Source organism: Sminthopsis crassicaudata, chromosome 2 (genome assembly GCF_048593235.1).
Source record: "Sminthopsis crassicaudata isolate SCR6 chromosome 2, ASM4859323v1, whole genome shotgun sequence".
Lineage (NCBI taxonomy): Eukaryota > Metazoa > Chordata > Mammalia > Dasyuromorphia > Dasyuridae > Sminthopsis > Sminthopsis crassicaudata.
In genome coordinates, this window is record NC_133618.1 from 255,000,215 (window position 1) to 255,020,702 (window position 20,488).

At 38.5% G+C, this 20,488-nt stretch overlaps 1 long non-coding RNA gene across 2 annotated transcripts in view; it reads left to right on the plus strand.

Moving 5' to 3' along the window:
* The first annotated feature begins 17,311 nt into the window (after nt 1-17,311).
* LOC141555749 (uncharacterized) overlaps nt 17,312-20,488 on the plus strand; it is a 58,174-nt gene continuing 54,997 nt past the window's right edge. The window contains exons 1-2 of one of the 2 annotated variants that reach the window (XR_012486318.1): nt 17,312-17,324; nt 18,844-18,905. This is a non-coding gene — a long non-coding RNA (uncharacterized LOC141555749). Of the gene's footprint in view, nt 17,325-17,648; nt 17,807-18,843; nt 18,906-20,488 lie in introns of those variants that run through there. The other variant, XR_012486319.1, reaches the window with a different exon arrangement.

Here is a 20,488-nt window from a genome sequence, read left to right on the forward strand (position 1 = left end):
GCTGTTTTCAAATGACTTCTTTTGCTACCCTTGGCTAGTCTGAGAATCCATTTTCTGTGTCCCAGCTTCCCCCTGCTACAAGCTACTTAAACTGGGTCACCAAAGCAGTGACAGTAGTTAGGACTGGGATGCCCATTTCATTTGTTCCAGAAACAACAACAACAAAAAAAAGAGTAAGACCAAGGAAGATTGAAAAGATGGGAAGGACTATTTCAGAGGAATTCGCTATATTTTCTAGTTAAGATAATTCCAATGAGTGAAAAACAAACAAACAGAAAAGTAAGTCTCTTCTGGTTATCAGCATCCATGATCAGTGGGCATTCTTCCTTCCTTTCAATACATCAATAATTATTAGAAATGGTCATGGGATAAATTGTTGTCTAACCATTGTTCTTTTATATTCAGTGAATTATTACATAGGTTGACACAAATAATTGCTTTTTTTAAAAAAAATTGAATAGAAGTACTGAAATATAAACACCAATTCAGTGTTAAAATTCAGTTAAAAAAAACTAATAGAAGTCAAAATAGTTCTGAATTCCTGTTTCCTTACTTTTGTAACATGAGAGAATACAAACAAAATTCACTGGAGTTTATGTACTCTAGGATCTAAACAGTGGTAACTCATTGTTAAGCAGCTAGATCAGTAGTCTGTTCAGACAGAGCCTAGCCCATGCACCCAAGAACTGAAATAATAATTATCTTCCTTCTCACTAGGGTTACAACCAATCCATTGCAATATATTGAAAAGACACCTGAGAAGGTAGTGCCTAAAGAATAGACACCTGCAGAATTGGCAATGACATAGAATCATTACAATTTAGAACTGATCTCAGCAGCTTTTTCAGATCAAGAAACCCAACCTGATAGTCCCAACATGGACAGCAAATGATTGGCTCTGAAAAATGACACTAGGGCCAAAGGAACAACACAGAGACTGGAAAGGCTTTTGAAACCAAATGAATGAGACAGTCCACACCTCTCAGCATTTCCAGAATCAATTCAAAGAAACATCTGGGGAAGCCTGTGCTCTGACTTCCATACTTCCTTAGGATGGTGATAAGACATGGGACACAAAAGCATATAAGGCCTCTACATGAGGTCACTAAAATGAGATGCAAGAGAGGAACCATTCTGTGAATTAGAAAGGTCTGGCTTCAAATCAAATCCATACTAGTTATATCACTTGACCTTTTTGAGTCCCAGTTTATAAAATGAGGAAATTTACACACACACACACACACACACACACACACACACACACACACACACACGCACACACCCCTTTCTAAACCTTGCTGGGCAGCTAGGTAGGGCTGGACTTTGAATCAGGAAGATCTGAATACAAATCCAGGCTTAAACACTAGTTAGCTATGTGCCCCTGGTTAAGTCCCATAACCTCAGTTTGCTTAACTGTTAAAATTTGTAAAAAGCTTATTACATTATTACATTAAAACTCTTTAGTTGTTTTTCAACCATGTCCGACTCTGTTTGGGAATCTTTTGGCAAAGATACTGTTTTCTTCTCCAGTTCATTTTAAGAGGAGCTAACTGAGGTAAACAGGATTAAGTGACTTGCCCAAGGTTATATAACAAGGATAGTAAATAGGCACTTCCTTCCTTTCAATATATCAGTTATTATTCTCATTCTCATATATGATCGAGTTCTGATAGAAATGGTCCTGGGGTAAATTGTCATCCAACTATTGTTCTTTTATATTCAGCAAATTATTGTACAGGTTGACAAAAATGACATTTCTTTTGGTCTGTTGGATAAATTGACATCTCCCACTCAAAAAAGTTGAGAGTTCTCTAGCATTTATGCTGTGTTATTTTTCCCTATATTTTCCTGTCAATCTCATCAGATACCATTCAGTGTATGACTGTCTCTCTGCAGAATATACCTAAATCTATATATCCAAGGAACATTGTTACTCGAAATGCATCTCATCCTCAACACATACAAATTATTTTCCTTTAATCTCCTCTCTCCACTAAGATTTGTTCCATTCATTGAGGATATGCCTTCAGGTCAGTCATATATCTGAGTTCAGAGTCATTCCTGATTCTTCTTTGTATATCACTTTTTATTTATCATCATATTAGTTGTTAAATCTTGTCACTTCTACCTCTAAAACATCTCAAGAATTTACCTTTTGTAAATTTGTAAATTCACAGATTGACAAAAATGATTGGTTTTTTTTTTTAATTGAATAGAAGTATTGATTGAGATATAAACTCATCGAAATAGGCTCCCTGAAAGCATTTTTGGATAATGCAGATAACATGTAGAAGATGTTAAAATATTTTCATATATTCACATTATTTTTATTTTTCCATTTACACTCTATATTTTGAGAGCTTTTCATTGCATGAAGATTAGTTATTAGTATTCATGTGATGACATTTATTTATAAGTATTGTTTTTATTTTTTGTGAATTATTAATCTAGGGAATTATGGCAAATACATCTGAATGTGATGATGTTCCAGTTCTAGGACTTTTCATTAACTTTCCAAGTATATTTTGAAGTTTACATTGGCAGTATAAAATTTGTTCTCTGTTAAGTTAATAAGGGATACTGAGTTTATAATTCTGATCACTTGATTGTGTCTTTCCAGATATTTAATAGGTATTTGATTTTTTAAAATCAGTAGTGGTACTTGCATAGTTTCCACCATTTCATTGCAGAGTCTTCTTTGTCTGTACTCCTTAAGAAGTACTTTTATGTAATTTCTATCTATTGTCATTATCATTTGCTCCACAGCATTGCTATAGAGCTCTTTATAATTTGTCTCTGTTCTATGTTTCCTATCTTTGTACACATTATTTAATCTGTAGCATCTATTTAAAACCATCAGCAAAAGCATCATATGTAATGGGGATAAACTAAAATCATTCCTAATAAAATCAGGGGTAAAACAAAATTGCCCGCTATCATCATTACTATTCAATATTGTATTAGAAATGTTAGCTTTAGCAATAAGAGAAGAAAAAGAAATTAAAGTAATTGGAGTAGGTAATGAAATCAAATTATCACTCTTTGCAGATGATATGATGATAACTTAGAGAATCCTAAAGAATCAACTAAAAAATCTACTAGAAATAATTCCCAACTTTAGCAAAGTTGCAGGATACAAAATAAATCCACATAAATCATCAGCATTTTTATATGTTACCAACAAAATTCAGCAGCAAGACATACAAAGAGAAATTCCATTTAAAAAACTGTAAATAATATAAAACATTTGGGAATCCACCTGCCAAGGTAATCAGGAACTATATAAACACAATTACAAAACACTTTCCACACAAATAAAGTCAGATCTAATCAATTGGAAAAATATCAAATGCTCATGGATAAGCCAAGCTAATATAATAAAAATGACAATACTATCTAAATTAATCTACTTATACAATACCATACCAATCAAACTCCCAGGAAATTGTTTTACAGAGCTAGAAAAATAACAAAATTCATCTGGAAAAACAAAAGGTCAAGAATTTCAAGGGAATTAATGAAAAAAATACAAATGAAGGTGGCCTAGCTGTACTAGATCTAAAACTATATTATAAAGTAAAGCAATGGTCATCAAAACCATTTGGTACTAAGAAAACAGAGAAGTTGAACAGTGGAATAAGTTAGGTTCAGAAGACACAATAGTTAATGACTATAGTAATCTAGTGTTTGATAAACCCAACGACCCTTCTAGAATAAGAATTATTTGACAAAGATTGCTGGGAAAAATGGAAATTAGTGTGGCAGAAACTAGGCATTGCCCTATACCTAACACCCTAAACCAAGATAAGGTTGAAATAGGTTCATGATTTAGACATAAAGAGTGATAACTATAAGCAAATTAGAAGAACAAAGGATAGTCTGCCTCTCAGATCTATGGAAAAGGAAGGAATTTGTGGCCAAAGAAGAACCAGAGTACATTATGGAATGCAAAATGGATCATTTTGATTATATTAAGTTTAAAAGTTTTTGTACAAACAAAGTCAATACAGACAAAATTAGAAGGAAAGCAATAAACTGGGGAAAATAATTTACATCCAAGGGTAAAGGTCTCATTTCTAAAATATATGAAAAAAAGCTCTAAATCACTATTGTTCAGAGAAATGAAAATCAAGACAACTCTGAGATACCACTACTCATCTCTCAGAGTGACTAAGATGACAGGAAAAAATAATGAATGTTGAAAGGGATGTGGGAAAATTGGGACACTCATACATTGTTGCTGGCGTCATGAAATGATTCAACCATTCTAGAGAACAATTTGGAACTATACTCAAAGGGCTATCAAACTGTGCATACCCTTTGATCCAGTAGTGTCTCTACACACACACAAAAAAAGGCAAAAAACTGGAAACTGAATGGATGCCCATCAGTTGGGAATGGCTAAATAAGTTATGGTATATGAATGTTATGGAATATTATTGTTCTATAAGAAATGATTAAGGATTAAGTGACTTGCCCAGTCAGGATGATTTCAGAAAAGCTTGGACTTACATGAACTGATGCTAATTAAAGTAAGTAGAACCAAGAGAACATTGTACACAGCAAAAATATGATCAATTATGAAGGATTTGGCTCTTTTCAACAAGGTGGTGATTCAGACTAATTGCAATAGATTTATGATGGAGAGAGCCATCTGTATCTAGAAAGAGAATTGTTAGGACTGAGGGTAGTTCACAACATAGCATTTTCATTCTTTTTTGTTGTTTGCTTGCATTTTATTTTCTTTCTCATTTTTTTTCTCTTTTATGGCATAAGGGAAGACAAGTTGGATGCAACTTGATCTGGAGTCACATCTACATTTGGATTGCAGAAGCAGCAACATTTTCGCATTTCTTTATTAAATGTTTGATTCTTTTATTGGTATCTTTTGTTTTTACATCACCCTTATTTCTAAATATATTACTTCACTATCCCCTGCCTTGTTAAAATAAATAAATAAAAGTATGAAAATCAGGTCAACAAAACCAATCAATACTATCAACTGAGTCTAACACTCTGTACAATATTCCTGTCAAAGTCCTCTACTTCTGTAATGATCTGCAATGATAGAAGAAGTACATTTTTTTTTCTGTTCTTCTGGGCCAAACTTGGTCCTTATAATTACAGTGTTCAATGTGGGAGTTTTGTTCTATTTCTATTGTGATAATTGTGTATATTGTTTTTTCCCTGGTTTGCTTAACAACAGTTTATACCCCAAAAATCTTAATGTGGTTTTAAGCATTAATAACTTTCTAATTAATTAACTATCCAATAACTACATCTGATAGCTATTTATGCTATTAATAGCTTAAAATTACACAAGGTTTTTTGGGGGTGATCCTGTATATGTCTTTCCTTAGGGAGCAACATTTTCATATATAAAAGATATATATATAATTTCCCTAAAGGGTGATATGTAATAGAATCATGGCTTTATAGCTGGAAAAAAACTTAAATGCCATTGAATCCAATCTCTTCATTTTATAGATGAGGAAAATGAGGTATAGTGACTTAAGTGACTTGCCCAGGTTCCCACAATCATTAAGTATGGGAAGCAGGATTTAAATTCAGCCCTTCCTGATTCCAAATCCAGAGCTCCAATCACTTTTCCATCTAGCAGTTACACACACACACCTCACCCAATCCCCCTCCCCCCACACACATCTTAAGCAGGTAGTGGCCAACTGTCCATCCAAGTCAGAATTAGAAATGATACACTTAAGATTCAATCCAATTTAATAATAGCTCTTATTAGTAAAATACCTTAAAGGTTTGCAAAGCGCTTTATACATATATTATCTTACAACAACTCTGTGATTAGATAAATACAGGCTAAAATTATCATTCCCATTATATAGATAAAGGATAAAGTTATATATGCTTGCCCAGAATAACATTGTCAGTCAAACATATATCAAACATTTATCATGTGCCAGACATTGGATTAAGTGCTACAGATGCAAGGCAAGAAGGCTTTTGTCCTTGGAGAGCTCACAATCTACTGGAAAAAACAACGCAAAAACAACTATATATAAACAAGGTATATAGTCAATTCAATTTCAGTTGAACAAACATATTAAGCACCAACTAGGTGCCAGGCATTGTGCTAAGCACTAATGCAAATAAGAAAAAAAGACAAGTTTTTATTCTCAATATGCTAATAATAATAATAATGAAGAAATAATGTTGTAGCTACCCAACTAGGAAGACAATATCCAGAATGAAGCTAAAAAACCAAGTGAGGCAGAGAACACTAGCATGGAAGCATGATGATGATGATGGTGGTAGAGTTGAAGCTAAGCAAAGCAGCTGGTAGCAAATGAAGAAATAGCTAGGATTTTGAGTCCTCTATAAAGTGAGGTTTAGGGCATTCTGCCTTCCAACCAAAGGAGAGAAAAAACTGAGGGGATTGAGAAGGTGTTGATTATCAAAAGCTGAGGCAATCTGCAAGATAATAATCAATAGAGAGAAAGCACTGGAATTATTTTTCATACTTTTAAATTCAGTCTGAATCATGTTTTCTATGATTTCTCCAAGTTTAGACTACCAAGAAACAGTGAATTGAACCCTTATTTGTAGGGTTAGTCAATATGTGAGGCATAAATAATCACTCAATGTCTAGAGGTTTTGTTCGGTTTTATTTTATTTTAGTTCCAAATTCCCTCTCATCTTCATCTCCATTAATTTAAAAGCAAGAAAACCAAAACCCATAACAAGCAAAATCAATTTCCACATTATTCACATCCAAAGAAAAGAAAAGAAAGGAAAGAAGAGGGAAAAGGAAAGGAATTGGAGTTCATTCTGGACTTTTGAGTCTATCATTTCCCTATTTGGAAATAGCATGCTTGGTCATGAGCCTTTTAGAATTGTGATTGCATTTTGCACTGTACACAGTTTCTAAGTCTTTCAAATTTGTTATCTTTACACTATTATTGTCACTACATAAATTGTTCTGATTCTTCTCACCTTGTTCTATATCAATTCAAACAAGTCTTCCTAGGTTTCTCTGAAACTATCCCCATCATTTCATATAAAAAATAGTATTCCACCACATTCTTATTATACTTACGTATATTTGTTCAGTCCTTTTCCTCTTTCTTTAATATCTTTTGGATATAGACCTAGTAAATGTATTGCTGGGTCAAAGGTTATGCACAGTTTAATAGCTTTTTAGGCATAGTTTTAAATTGCTTTCCAGAGTAGCTAGACAATTCATAACTCCACAAACAGTTAAAAGGCAACCAGTGAAAATTCCACGAGTTGGAAGATAAAGTGTCTTGTTCAAGAAACATCAAGGAGACAAGTGTCATTGCATGGAAAAGTTTGTGGTGGAAGGTGGGCAGGGTATAAGGTGTAAGGACACTAGAAAATATGGATGTGGGTGTGGGTGTGGGTGGGGATGGGAATCATATGTTATGAGTGGCTATGAAAGCTAATCAGAGGATTTTTTATTTGATCCAGGAGTGGATAGAACACCATCAAAATTTATTGAGTAGAGGGGTAATATGGTCTGACCTGCACTTTAAGAAAATCATTTTGTTGCCTGAATGAAAATTGGACTATATTAGGGAAAGACTTGTGGTAGACTGACCAACCAGCAAGGAATTGAAATAGTCCAGGAATGAGGAGATGAGGGCTTGTACCATGGGGGAGATAGTATCAGAGGAAAGAAGGGAATAGATGGGAAAGAAGTTGACAAAGATGAAATTAACAAGCTTTGGCAACAGATTGTATATATGGGGATGGGGATGTGAGAGAGTGAAGAATGGAGGATGAAATCTAGCATATAAACTTGGGGGACTGGGAAGATAGGGGTACCTTCTACAGTAATAGGGAAATTTGAAAGTATGAGAAGGGGAGGAGAAGGGGGGGGAGGAGAAGGGGAGGAGGAGGAAAAGGAGGAGGAGGAGGAGAAGGGGGGAGGAGGAGGAAAAGGGGGAGGAAGAGGAGAAGGGGGAGGAAGAGGAGAAGGGGGAGGAGGAGGAGAAGGGGGAGGAGGAAAAAGAAGAGGAGGAGGAGGACAAAGAAGAGGAGGAGGAGGACAAAGAAGAGGAGGAGGAGGAGAAAGAAGAGGAGGAGGGGGAAGAGAAGGAGGAGGAAGAGGAGGAGGGGGAAGAGAAGGAGGAGGAAGAGGAGGAGGGGGAAGAGAAGGAGGAGGAAGAGGAGGAGGGGGAAGAGAAGGAGGAGGAAGAGGAGGAGGGGGAAGAGGAGGAGGAGGAAGAGGAGGAGGAAAAAAGAACAACAACAAACAACAAACAACAACAAACAACAACAAATGACAACAAACAACAATAACAAGAAATTACTTAACTGGGGTCACATAGCTACTAAAGTATTTAAGCTTAGATTTGAACTCAGATCTTCCCAACTACAAATTCAGCACCCTATACCTCTACTATTAAGCTACCTAATAAATATGTAGAAAGGAAGCTGAAGGCAGTTGCATAATACATAATGAGCTGGTCATAGAATCAGAAGCTTGAGTTCAAGATTCCCCTAACACATACTGGCTGTGTGACTCTGAGCAAATCTTTTGATTTTTCAATGACTCAGATAATTTTCTAAGAATATAAATTGCAAGTGCTTTGCAGCCCTGCATTGATAGAGAGGATGTTCTGACAGGATTCCAGACCAAAAAAAAAAAAAAAGATAGAAAGAAAAAGAGCAAAAAAGAAAATTAAGAAAAAGAAAAACTGAAAGTTTAAAAGGAAGGAAGGAAGAAAAAAGAGAGAAAAGGGGGAAGAAAGAAAGAAGGAAGGAAGGAAGGAAGGAAGGAAGGAAGGAAGGAAGGAAGGAAGGAAGGAAGGAAGGAAGGAAGGAAGGAAGGAAGGAAGGAAGGAAGGAAGGAAGGAAGGAAGAAGGAAGGAGGAAGGAAGGAAGGAAAGGAAGGAAGAGAGAAAAGAAAGAAAAGAAAAAGAAGAAAGAAGAAAATAAAGAAAGAAAGAAAGAAAGAAGAAAAATAAATAAATAAATAAAGAAAGAAGAAAGAAAGAAAGAAAAAAGAAAGAAGAAAGAAAGAAAAGAAAGAAAGAAAGAAAGTAAGAAAGAAAGAAAGAAAGAAGAAAGAAGAAAGAAAGAAGAAAGAAAGAAAGAAAGTGAAAGAAAGAAAGAAAGAAAGAAAGAAAAGAAGGAAGGAAGGAGGAAGGAGGAAGGAAGAAGGAAGGAAGGAGGAAGGAAGGAAGGAAGGAAGGAAGGAAGGAAGGAGGAAGGAAGGAAGGAAGGAAAGGAGGAAGGAAGGAAAGGAAGAAGGGAGGAAAGAGGAAGGAGGAGAAGGAGAGTGGGAAGAAGAAAGGAAGGAAGAAAGGAAGAAAGAAAGAAAAGTAGAGTATAGTCCTAACCTTTGAGAACCTTATACTATATTTGAAATGTCAGTAATAGTCAATGAACAGAAATTTTGGTGGCAAAAGAGGAGACTTAGGAAGAGCTTTTAGGTGGGGAATCAAATTTTTGATTCCTGATAGATTCTCTGGAATGGTTATCCAGACTTACTTCCTTTTTATAGCAGTTCTTCTCTGAAAGCTGCCATTCTTCATCTTGCTAATTTCACCAGAGAATGGATTTTTTAACCAGCTTTTGCAAACCTCATACCCTTACCTTGAAATTTGCTGCCTTTCTTTTTCAATAAGCACTGGTTTCCAATAAGACCTGTGCTAGCAGCTACTGGTGTGCTTTCTTTGACTGATCAGCTCCTTATGATTCTGTATGAATATATGCCTTCTTCCCTTCTCCCTTTCTATCCAATCTACATCCTTTTTCCTCCTTCCCTTCAATTTTCTCATACTTCTCTATTAAAGGATTTTTTTTTTACTAAAAATCTGATCATACAAACAAGAACAACAATATTTTCCAAATTATGGGAAAATTGCAAATTGGATCTGAAATCAAGTGAGTCTATTCCAACTGAGTTCCTTGATAAGGGGTGAAAAGACACAGTGGATTTCCTGAAGAAGAAAACAACTCCCTCTGAAGTCTGGCCTGGCTGAAAACCCATTTCTGCCAGGAGTCTACTAGTTTCTGTTGACTACAGGGATCTGGCTCCAGGCTGGAACACTACTCACAAAAAGGGAGGCTACTTTTGCCATAAGCTTTAAATTCTCTCATTTGTCCCCTGGAAGAACAAATTCAGGGGGTAATGCCAAGCACTGTAGCAAGCTGAAGTCTCAAAGCACAGGAGCAATCTACCTACTGAGGTACCCAAGATCGGCCTCCAAGGGCCAGTGCTGTGAAATCCCCCGCTCGGGCCATCAGCCCTGGCTCTGTAATCTCCTTTTCCCTTGGTCCTGGCTATAGTCAATCTTACATTTTAGCCCTCCTAACAAGCTAAGGTTTCCAGCCTATGGACTGTTTTGTTCCTGTTCTTTCTCCTTCACAGTCTTTCCTGAGAGGACCCCTTGAGAGCAATTCTTCAGGTCCAGGAGGGCCAACTGCCAACCTCCCCCCCCAACTGCTGCTCCAACCTGCCAACCCCCCCCCACTGTCAGCCCAATCTCCCGCTCACCACTGCCAATTCCCAACTGCCATTCCCAGCTGCCACGCTGCCAACTGCCAAACCCCCAACCTTCATTCCAAATTGCTAACCCCCAACTGTCCTTCCAAAATGCCCCTGCCAACTGCCAATACCCCAGTTGTCATTCCCGAGCACCAGCCTTCCCACTGTCATTCCCAACTGTTAGGGAAGCTGGACTACTCCCCAATTCCACTCCCTCCTTGGCCTCTTAGGCTTCGCTTACTTGGGACCCTGCCCTGGAACATATCTTCTCTTTGCTTGACATGTTCTTCTCTTGGGGAGCTGGAGGAAGATAGCAAGGAGCAGGGAAAATTAAGGATGAGGCTACAGGCACAGAATTTAGGACTTAGGGAAACCACACAGAATTCTCACCTAATTCACTATGGTTTAGTGAGCAGAGAGTAAGAAGGAGAGGGTATTCTTTTAAGGGATAATGGACTGTCTGCCTGGGTAGGACCTAGGTATGTATGTATCAGGGAGTGAAGCCCCATCCCTATTAGAGTTTAGAGGAATAGAGTAGGAGGAAACAGCCAAAGCCTAAGCCTCCAGACATTCCCCATGGTCTGACCTTAGGGAAAGTCTGGCAGGCTCTAGGAAGGGCTATTGGAAGGCTACAACTGAAGAATTAAATCCAAAGTGGAAGAGGAAGGAAATGTTCATTTCCTTCCTTCTTCCACTTTGGACTTATTCTCCCATAAGAATAGGAATTTTGGTACTCAGGACAAATTCACTTGGGAGTGAGGAGCTATGTAAGACAGTCCACCTTGTTTGGGGACAGTAGGACCAGTCAACCCTAATCTCTAGGACATATAGGGAAGTGGGCAGAATTGAAGTACAGCAGTCAGATAAAACAGGGATAAAACCCTTGAATAACATAGCAAAACCATAGATTACGGTGGGGGAAGGCTTCCTCATCCCCTACTGTTGATGCTCTAGAGAAAAACCTCAATCATATATATATATATATATATATATATATATATATATATATATAGCCTACTTATGGTTCTGTCCCTGATCCCAGAGGATCCCCAACATATTTTATGAAATAGCTCAAGAACTCAGTAGAATCCTTGACCACCTCCTATTGGTCACCCGTGGTCAGGAGATCTCAAGGGTTCAGAGGCACAGCAAAAGGGGTAGAGAATGTAGAGACATATGAGTAGTTCACTCAACTATTCAAGCCACAAACACTGCTCCTTTCTCCCCTGGGGTATTGGGTGGGGACAAGGAGGTGGGAAGCAAAAGGAAGTAGCATGCCTGAGCCAAATAAGCCTCCTCCAGGCTCCATCCAGCCTCTCCAAAAGGAATGTTTCCTAAAGCTGGGCTCAGGCCCCAGATATTCTACTATGAGGCGACCATGGGTGAGTGTGAAAGATGGCATTGAAAATAGATACCAGCCTGTCTGGCCCATGGCCTTCTCCTGTGGAGCCTTCAACCCATCTGGGCAGGCATCCCAGGTGGAGAAAGTACTGCTTCAGAGGCTGGCTGGTTCATGCATGGCCTTGGATGAGGGCCACACGGAGGGTGTGGCAAGTATGGACTTCACCACAAGTTCAGTCTCCTAGTATCTGGGGTCTTCTGGCTTAAGGGATAGTAAATGTTGGCTGGGCATAAGGCCAGGTGTCTAACACAGACATGGTTCTGTGTTAGCTGAAAGAATGGCGTCTTTCATGTGTCTCCTTCTTGGTGAAAAGGAAATGAACAAGAACTAGGATTGTGGAATCATAAGTTTGGATCTGGAAGGTATCTTAGAGATCATTTTACCTTTAACACCCTCATTTCATAAATGAGGAAACTAAAACCCAATGAGGTCTCACTGACCATTATTGCTTAATTTAAAAATCAGTCAGGATTTGTAGTCAAGTCCTTTGATCAAATTCAGTGCTCAATTTAATTATTAATTTCTCTTTTTCTCCTAAGTCACCTAATTCACCTCTACCTTCTCAGAGGTTCAGCATAAGGAAGCCAAGAATAGTGCTGGACACTTCTGGGTGTCTCAGTCATGTCAGGATACACATCACCTAGTGCCTAAACTAACATGACCTAGGTGTGGACCATTCCAAACCCCTCTTCTGCCACATCTCTGTCAGATAGTTCTGGGGCACAAATCCAAAGCCACAAAGACTTATAATAACCCTCTGATCTATATCTCCCATACACAAGAAGTTTCCATGAAAAAAAATCTAGAGGGATCAATCAGTTCCCTGCCCCCTAGGAAAACCTATGACTAAAATCATCCTGGACACATAAATCCTTAGCTCAAATTTCAAACTTTTCAGGAAAAGAAGATTCTACTTTCAGGACTCAGCACTCAACCCTCAGGGAGTTCTTTGTGTCTAAATTTAATCTCTTCTGGTACATATATAGGTATTTTCTATCTTTTACTGCTTCTCATTCATAGCTCTGTTCCTTTGACACTGCTTAATAAAAACCTATATACTTTGCTATTATCCTTCATCATCCCCTCATTCCATATTTTCCATTCCCATCCAAGCTGAGGATGACAGGCCACTACCACAGTCTAGCCAGGATTTCACCTAACTATGATCACTTCTATATAGTCTCTGAGATTATATTGCATCTAGCAGCTGGCACTGTACTTCCAGCCTGTGTCTCTTTCTGCTTTCCATGGAGATGGGGAACAGCTGGTCACTGTCCTCTAAATCACATTCCTTAATTGTCTTAAAGAATGTTATTTTATCCCCCTTGGCTTTCTTCTCTCCCAGCCAAATAGTCCCAGTGCCCGGTCCTTGAATTTCTTGCTGAAGGGGCAAAATCAATGAGTTTATTCCCTGTGAAGGGATCAAAAACCCGTTACTCTGTGACAAAACTTCTTAAACTGTGGGTCACAACTCTATATGGAGTTGCATAACTGAATATGGGTATTGCAAAACTATGATTCATTATCAGTAAATGTTTGATTTATATACTTATTTTATCTACCAGGGGGTCAGATAAAAATTTATCTGCCTAAAAGGGGTTAAAGGGGGGAAATTTTAAGAAGCTCTGTTCCAAGGGGCTGTGTGAGCATTCTCCCGATAATACTGTAGAAACTACCCCGATAGTCCACAGAGATAAATAAGAAGCTCAAGTTGGCAACAGTGTTTCCATAGATAGTATATACAGAGACATTCAAACCAACAGACTTTAAGGAGAGACCAAGAGAGACAAAAAGACAGACACAGATGCAGAGCAATAGAAATAGAATGAGTGAGATGGAGAACAAAGAAAAGATCAATTGATTACCTCTCCTCAGAGAGCTTACATTCCATTTTATTCAACAGCAATCTATCATTGCTACAATGACCAAAGAGCTAGGGGAAAGGATAGATTGTAAGGTTCTGTTAATAGACTGTAAAATGAATACGTTGGTTGATCCATGAAGGCACCCTGGAGGAAATACACCTGGAGCTGAGTCAAAGATTGGTGCTAGCTCTCTCCTGGTTCCCTGGGTATTACTGGGAAAGACACATCATATTTTCTGCACTTCAGTTTCCCCTTATGCATCCCAGAAAACTTTTCTTTCCTCCCTAACCCATACTTGCAGATAGAATCTCCTCTTTGTCAGGGAGTTCTATATAGGAACCTGAGCAAACCAGAGAAGGGCTATTGTTTAGAGATGAAATATAATGGAATCTAGAGGTGGACTTTGTTAGGAAACACCTTGGGTCAAATGCTGGTTCTTATCAGCTGTATGACCATGAAGAAATCACTGTTTTTCTCATCAGGCAAATGATATAAACCCTGTGGCACTTGTAAGGTTGTTGTATCATACACTTAAAGCACTTTGAAAGCTTTATAATTTTCTATAAAGATTCTTTTCAAGACTTCCCAGGGCTCTTAAGTATAGACAACTCTGCCGGAAACCAGCCATAGAATTGCCAGCATCTGATTCCCCCAGACCTGACCCTATTCTCCCAGAAGGTTTCTCTGATGTTTTGACTGGGGAAGGATATTCTGCCTATACTTTGGACATTAGTTCATCATCCTTCTTCTCTTTTGCCTCCAGGCTGCCTAACCCACTCCCATCTAGTGAGAAGCTCTGTGTTTAAAGGAACCTCCGGAGAAGGCAGCTGGACATTTCACTGTTGCAGTTATGAATCTACCTTTCCTTGGCCAGGATGAGTTGTCATGGTTACTGTGGTGGGGGGAAGGGGGAGACAAGGCAAGGTCACTGCCCAAGGGGCCAGCAGGGCCATGGGGCAGGCTTTCTAGGAGCTCAGGCCACTGCTGTTCCATCCCCCACTTCCTATCTCCCTCTCTTCATCCATAAAATGAAAAAAATGTGGGTTTTCCAGACACCTCTGCACTCCCCCCATCTTGCAGTGGTCCAATATAGGAGGCATAGAATAGCCTTCCCCCCATCTCCCTCCCACTCCTTGCCTTTTAGCCCTAGCAGGAAGTCTCTTACATAGGCACAAGATCTTGGGGGCTGTAATTCCATCTCTGGATATGCAACCGGGAGGATATGTGGGGCTGTGCTCACACTAGGGCATCCTAGGCTTGGCATTGTCCCCATAGACATTATTTGGAAACTCCTTTTCCCTTAAAGGACCGTGGCCATGGCTCCCCCCAACCCCTCCAGCCTGTGTGGGAGTCAGCACTTCCTGTTCAGAGGAGTTTATCAGGCAGAGGGCTACAGGGCTGATGCTGCAGGGTGAGACTTAAGGAGGAGAGGGGCAAGGAAGTACAGGTCCCAGATCATCTGGAATAGTACCTAGCTTTGGAAAGGGTTGGGGAAGGAGTTGGATAGCTCCCAGGTGGACCCCACCCTCTTTTGTGAAATGCTCCTCTAGATCACATGCTTTTAATTCCAGGGAAACATTGGAAGCCAGGCTCTGGTGAAATGGACTCGGTACTTACTCTGTCCCTTCTCTCCTGCACCTGCCAGCTTGGGTGTACTGCTCTTCTGCCTGGGATGGTATCCCTCTTTGGAAAATTGGTGAGGAAGCATTAACTAAAAGCCATCTATAGAAATGAACTGTTTGGTTCAGACTCTGTTGATGAGCAGGAAGAGAATACAGTATAATAGAGAAAAGATTCTGGGCCCATTTGTTAAAAAAAAAAAAAAAAAAAAGGTTGGTAGTAGCCCTTTTAAAATTATAGTATATAATAATAGTATATATTATTGTTCTATAAGAAATGATGAACAGAATGATTTCAGACTGACATGAACTTATGCTGAATGAGCAGAAGCAGAACATCATATATAGTAACAGCAAGATTATGTGATGATCAACTATGATGGACTTGACACTTCTTGACAATGGAGTGATTCAAGGAAATTTTAGACTTGGAATGGAAAATGCCAATAGTACTCAGAGGGTAAATTCTAGAGACTGATTGTGGAACAGAGCATAGTATTTTCACCTTATTGTTTATTTTTTTTGGTCTGATTTTTATTGCACAATATGACAAATATGGAAATGTTTAAAAGGATTACACATATTTAACCTATATCAAATTGTTGCTGTCTTGGAATGAGGAAAGATGGAGAGAGGGAAGAAAATTTGGAACACAAAGTTTTGCAAAAAATTTGAAAACTATATTTACATGTATTTGGAAAAATAAAATACTATTAAGAAAAAAAATAAAGAGAGAAAAAAGGTTCTGGAGTTTGGAGTCAGAAGACATCAATTCAAATTTTACCTCTAACATTTATTAGCTGTGTGATATTGAGCAAGTCATTTAATTTCTGGACCTCAGTTTCCCTATCTATAAAATGGAGGGATTGGGATGAAATGACCCCTAATTCTCTTCCAGCTCTAATCTGTGACTATAAAAAGCTTCCTGTCAATATGGCCCTCTTCAACAATGAGATGATTCAGACCAGTTCCAATGATCTTGTGAAGAAGAGAGCCATCTGCATCCAGACAGAGGACTGTGGGAACTGAGTAAGGTTTACAACATAGCATTTTCACTCTTTTTGTTGTTGTTTGCATTTTATTTTTCTTTCTCTTTTTTTTCTGGTTTGATTTGATTTTTCTTGTGCAGCACGATAATTATATAAATATGTATGCATATATTGGATTTAACATATATTTCTACCATGTCTAACATATATTGGACTGTTATCTGGGGGAGGGGGTGTAGGAAGGGGGGTGAAATTGAAACACAAGATTCTGCAAGGGTTAATGTTGAAAATTTATCCATGCATATATTTTGAAAAATAAAAAGCTTTAATAAAGGAAAAAAAAAAACTTCCTAGTCACTTGAAAAAGGTGTTGGGGTATCTTCATTGGCCTCTTCATTGGACATTTGTAAGCAAAAAGAGATACCTTTTGACTGGGAAGGTTTGAATGTATTCCTGCCCTGAAATGAGGAACTAAACTAGATGGACAGAAGTAAGGCCTGTAATCACACTGAGGGCCCTATTAATAATACTAGAGGTGTTTTCCATTCACAAAGTGAGTTTTCAGCCATCACCTAAGAGCTAAGGCCTTCTCAAGTGCTCTTTTCCCCTCTCAGCTTTCCCTCACAGAGGTGGAGTTGGAAGACAGACGAGTCCTTACCTCTTTGGAACAGACAGCACCTCCTGGTATGTCTTCCTGGCCTCTCCCATCTCTTACTCAATTTTTCTTTCCACTTTCCTAAACGGATCCCAAGGATCACTTAGCCCTCATTATTCCTACCTTTACCTTCATTCCCATTTGGTCACATAGTCATCTTCTCTCTGGTACTCAGAATAGTCCGGAGAATCCTGGCCTCAGGACTGCCTGGACCACAGTGTCTGAACCTAGACCAGCACAAACCCCTGTTCATTTCTCCAAAGGGCTTTGATTGTTCCTTCTGTGACTGGATGGATGACAGTGCAGTAAGTATTTGCAGTGAGCTCATAACAATGATATTGGATGTGAGGTCCTGGTATAATTTACAGTGATGTTCCTGCAAGGCTTAATGGAATGGAGGTCTTGTTTGGGCTGGGCTGGGCTGGGCTGGGCTGGGCAGGGCTGGGCTGGGCTGGGGAAACTGGCTGAAGTCCCTAGGTATGAATTAGTCACCCTATGAAAATCTAAATGATAAAAAAGATCCTTCTGATCTTCTGGGGACTTTTAAATCCCCTGTATTTTAGTGTAGTTATCTAGCCTCAAAATGTTTTTCCATTCCAAGAATATCTATTTATATCTTTCAGACACTGCAGGACATTCTCTTTTCTGAACTTCATTGTACTTGATTCTTAATGGAGCTCTTCCCTCAAATATCAACTTATGACTTGCTCAGTATTATGTCTAGATCTCTGTGAGCACCACTGTGGAAGGATGGATTTTTTGGTCTATGGGGACTATGGAATCTATGGTGAGAAGTTTTGTGTGTGTCTATGTATGTGTTTCTATGTATATGTACACACATATATGTATGTAGGTATGTATTGTAGTATGTTCTGTTGTGGAGGGGTTTGTGTGTATATATACACATATACACACATGATTGCATACCTATGCAATGTGTAAGGAAGAATGTGTGTGTCCTCATATATGTTTGTAGGGGAAGTAATCTTCTGTGATCTCTGAGAGCCAGGTAGAGATTCCACCTAAGATGCCTTAGATAAGGGAAATATTTTGAAACTTTGTGGTTGTTCCCAAGGTTACTGGTAAATCTGACACATCAATAGGTGCTGTTAGGAGGCTGGTGATCTTTCTGTGACTTCTCTTTTGTGAGTTTCAGTTATCAATCAAGAAAGTGTTAGGGCAAAAGGCAGGTCAGAATGCTCCGATCACAAGTTTAGGATGCAGAGGAAATAGAACTGGTTTATCCTCCCTCCCAGGCTGATACGCAACATTGGGCAAAACAATCTGAATTTTTATTTCCTCCTCCATCCTAACAGTACTCAATAATTCCTTGGTGAAATAGCTGATCCCTAAATAAACCTTCATTCTTTTCCTTCCCTTCCCTTCCCTTCCCTTCTTTATAATGTCTATCCCTGTCTCATCTCCCTTCTTTTTTTTTTCTTTTCTACCTTCTTCCCCTCCAGCATTCCTTTTTATTTGTCTTTCTCTTACTCTCTATATAGTTCTTTACCCTTGTCTATCTCCTTATAGAATTATAGATTAACAGCTGGGAAAAATCCCTTTAAAACCATCCAGTTTCTTATTTTTATAAATAAGTAAACTGGGGCCTGCAGAAATTAGATGGTTGCCCCAAGTCACAGGTCCTCTGATTGCCTTTGTACTGCTCTTTTCCTTGCGCCATGCTGCTTCCACCATCTCTCTATTTGTGCTGGAATGTCTGCCTTCATATTTTTCTTTCTTTTTCTCTACTGCCTCACATTTTTCTTGCTGTAGCAAGAGTCATGTTTACACAATTAACCATAAAAATCTTTTGCTTCTTTCTAGGAAAGGTTGAAGTTGATCTTGTTACTTCTCCTGTTCCAGACATGCTTATCTTCTCTGGACATGTATGTATTAATGGACCATACTCCATGTATATGTATATACTTTTGGCCCATGTGTATGAATATACTGCAGTACAACTAGAAGTGTGTCCACATTTGTTAGGCTAGAATCTCTCCTTTCCTCCCTGCCCTCCCATCAGAAATCTCCAGTTACTAGTTCTTCAGGGAACAACATGTAGCCATTGTCTGAGCTCCAAACTATGGAAACATCCTATATTGGGACCTGAGATTTGTTCTCTTTAGTGTTAGTGAAATCACACTGGGAGGAGAGAATACTTTGGGGTACTATTATTGCCCTTATGCACACTATTCCTTAGGCAACTTGGCTGGAGACTGGGAAGCTACCTATCATTCTCTAGGCTGGCCTGACTATAAAAGCACTTCTAATGGGTTTTTCTAACTCATCTTTCCACACATATACACCCAAACCCCAGATAATCCTGAATTCTAGGCTACTAATCTTTTTGAAGTACAGATCTTTCCCCTCATCTACTTAGAAACTATTGGGACAGATTTCAACTTTATTGCTCACCATCTTCCTACATACTTGCTATACTCCAAACAAACTGAAATATATCCTGAGCTTTTTTCTACTTCTGTGTCCAGTTTGTTTTATTTTTTCTGGATTCTTTGCCTGAAATGCACATGTCTCCTCACCTCTTCACCCCCACATTTCTATCTGTCAAAATACTGCCTCCTTCAAGACCCAGTTTAAATGCAACCTCATTCATTTTGATTTATTTATAATATAAATTCAATGATAATTTGAATAACTATTTGTGAAGAATTTCCTATTTATAAGGCACTGGAGAGATATGAAGATATATGATAAAAATGCTGCCCTCAAAACCCTTCTAGCCACGTAAGAAGAAATCAAATATAAGCACATTAATATACAAATTAGGATGATAAGTACACAGATATGAATTCAAAGTGCTATACAGAGATCAGGGAGAGACCACTTCCAGCTGGAGCAGCTCCAGGGCAATTTCATATAGGTGATATTTGAAGGATAAATAGGACATCAACTGTCAGATTTGAAGGTGGAGGAGAGAAAGCATTACAGAGACAAGCAATTGTCTGCAAAGGCAAGGAGAAAGGAAATGAATGTGGAAAAAGCTTAAGTGATTATTATGTACAGAGCACTGTACTAAATTCTGGGAATATAAGTAAGAGAAATCTTGCTCTCAAAAAGCTCACACTCTAATAGAGGAAAATAATACATAGAGATGATATCAGCTGCAAGTCAAAAGAAAACATAGGACATATTCCCAAAAGGCCAGTTTTGCTAAAAGTGAAGACTATAAGAAGGGGATTAGTAGAAGACAAAGCAGAAAAAGTAATAAGAAATAAACAGAAAAGTAATAAGAAAATTCTTAATGTGAGACTAAGGAATTTGATTTTTATTATATGGGCAATGGGGAGCTATGGAGTGACAAGATCAATTCTTTGCATCCAAGGAGACCATAACCCTTCAATGAAGAGGAATTCTGTCCTCTATTGCATTTAGGCATGCTGTCACATTCTACCCCCTCCAGTTTATAGATATATCAAATACACAACTTGACTGTGCACTCTGAGGAGGA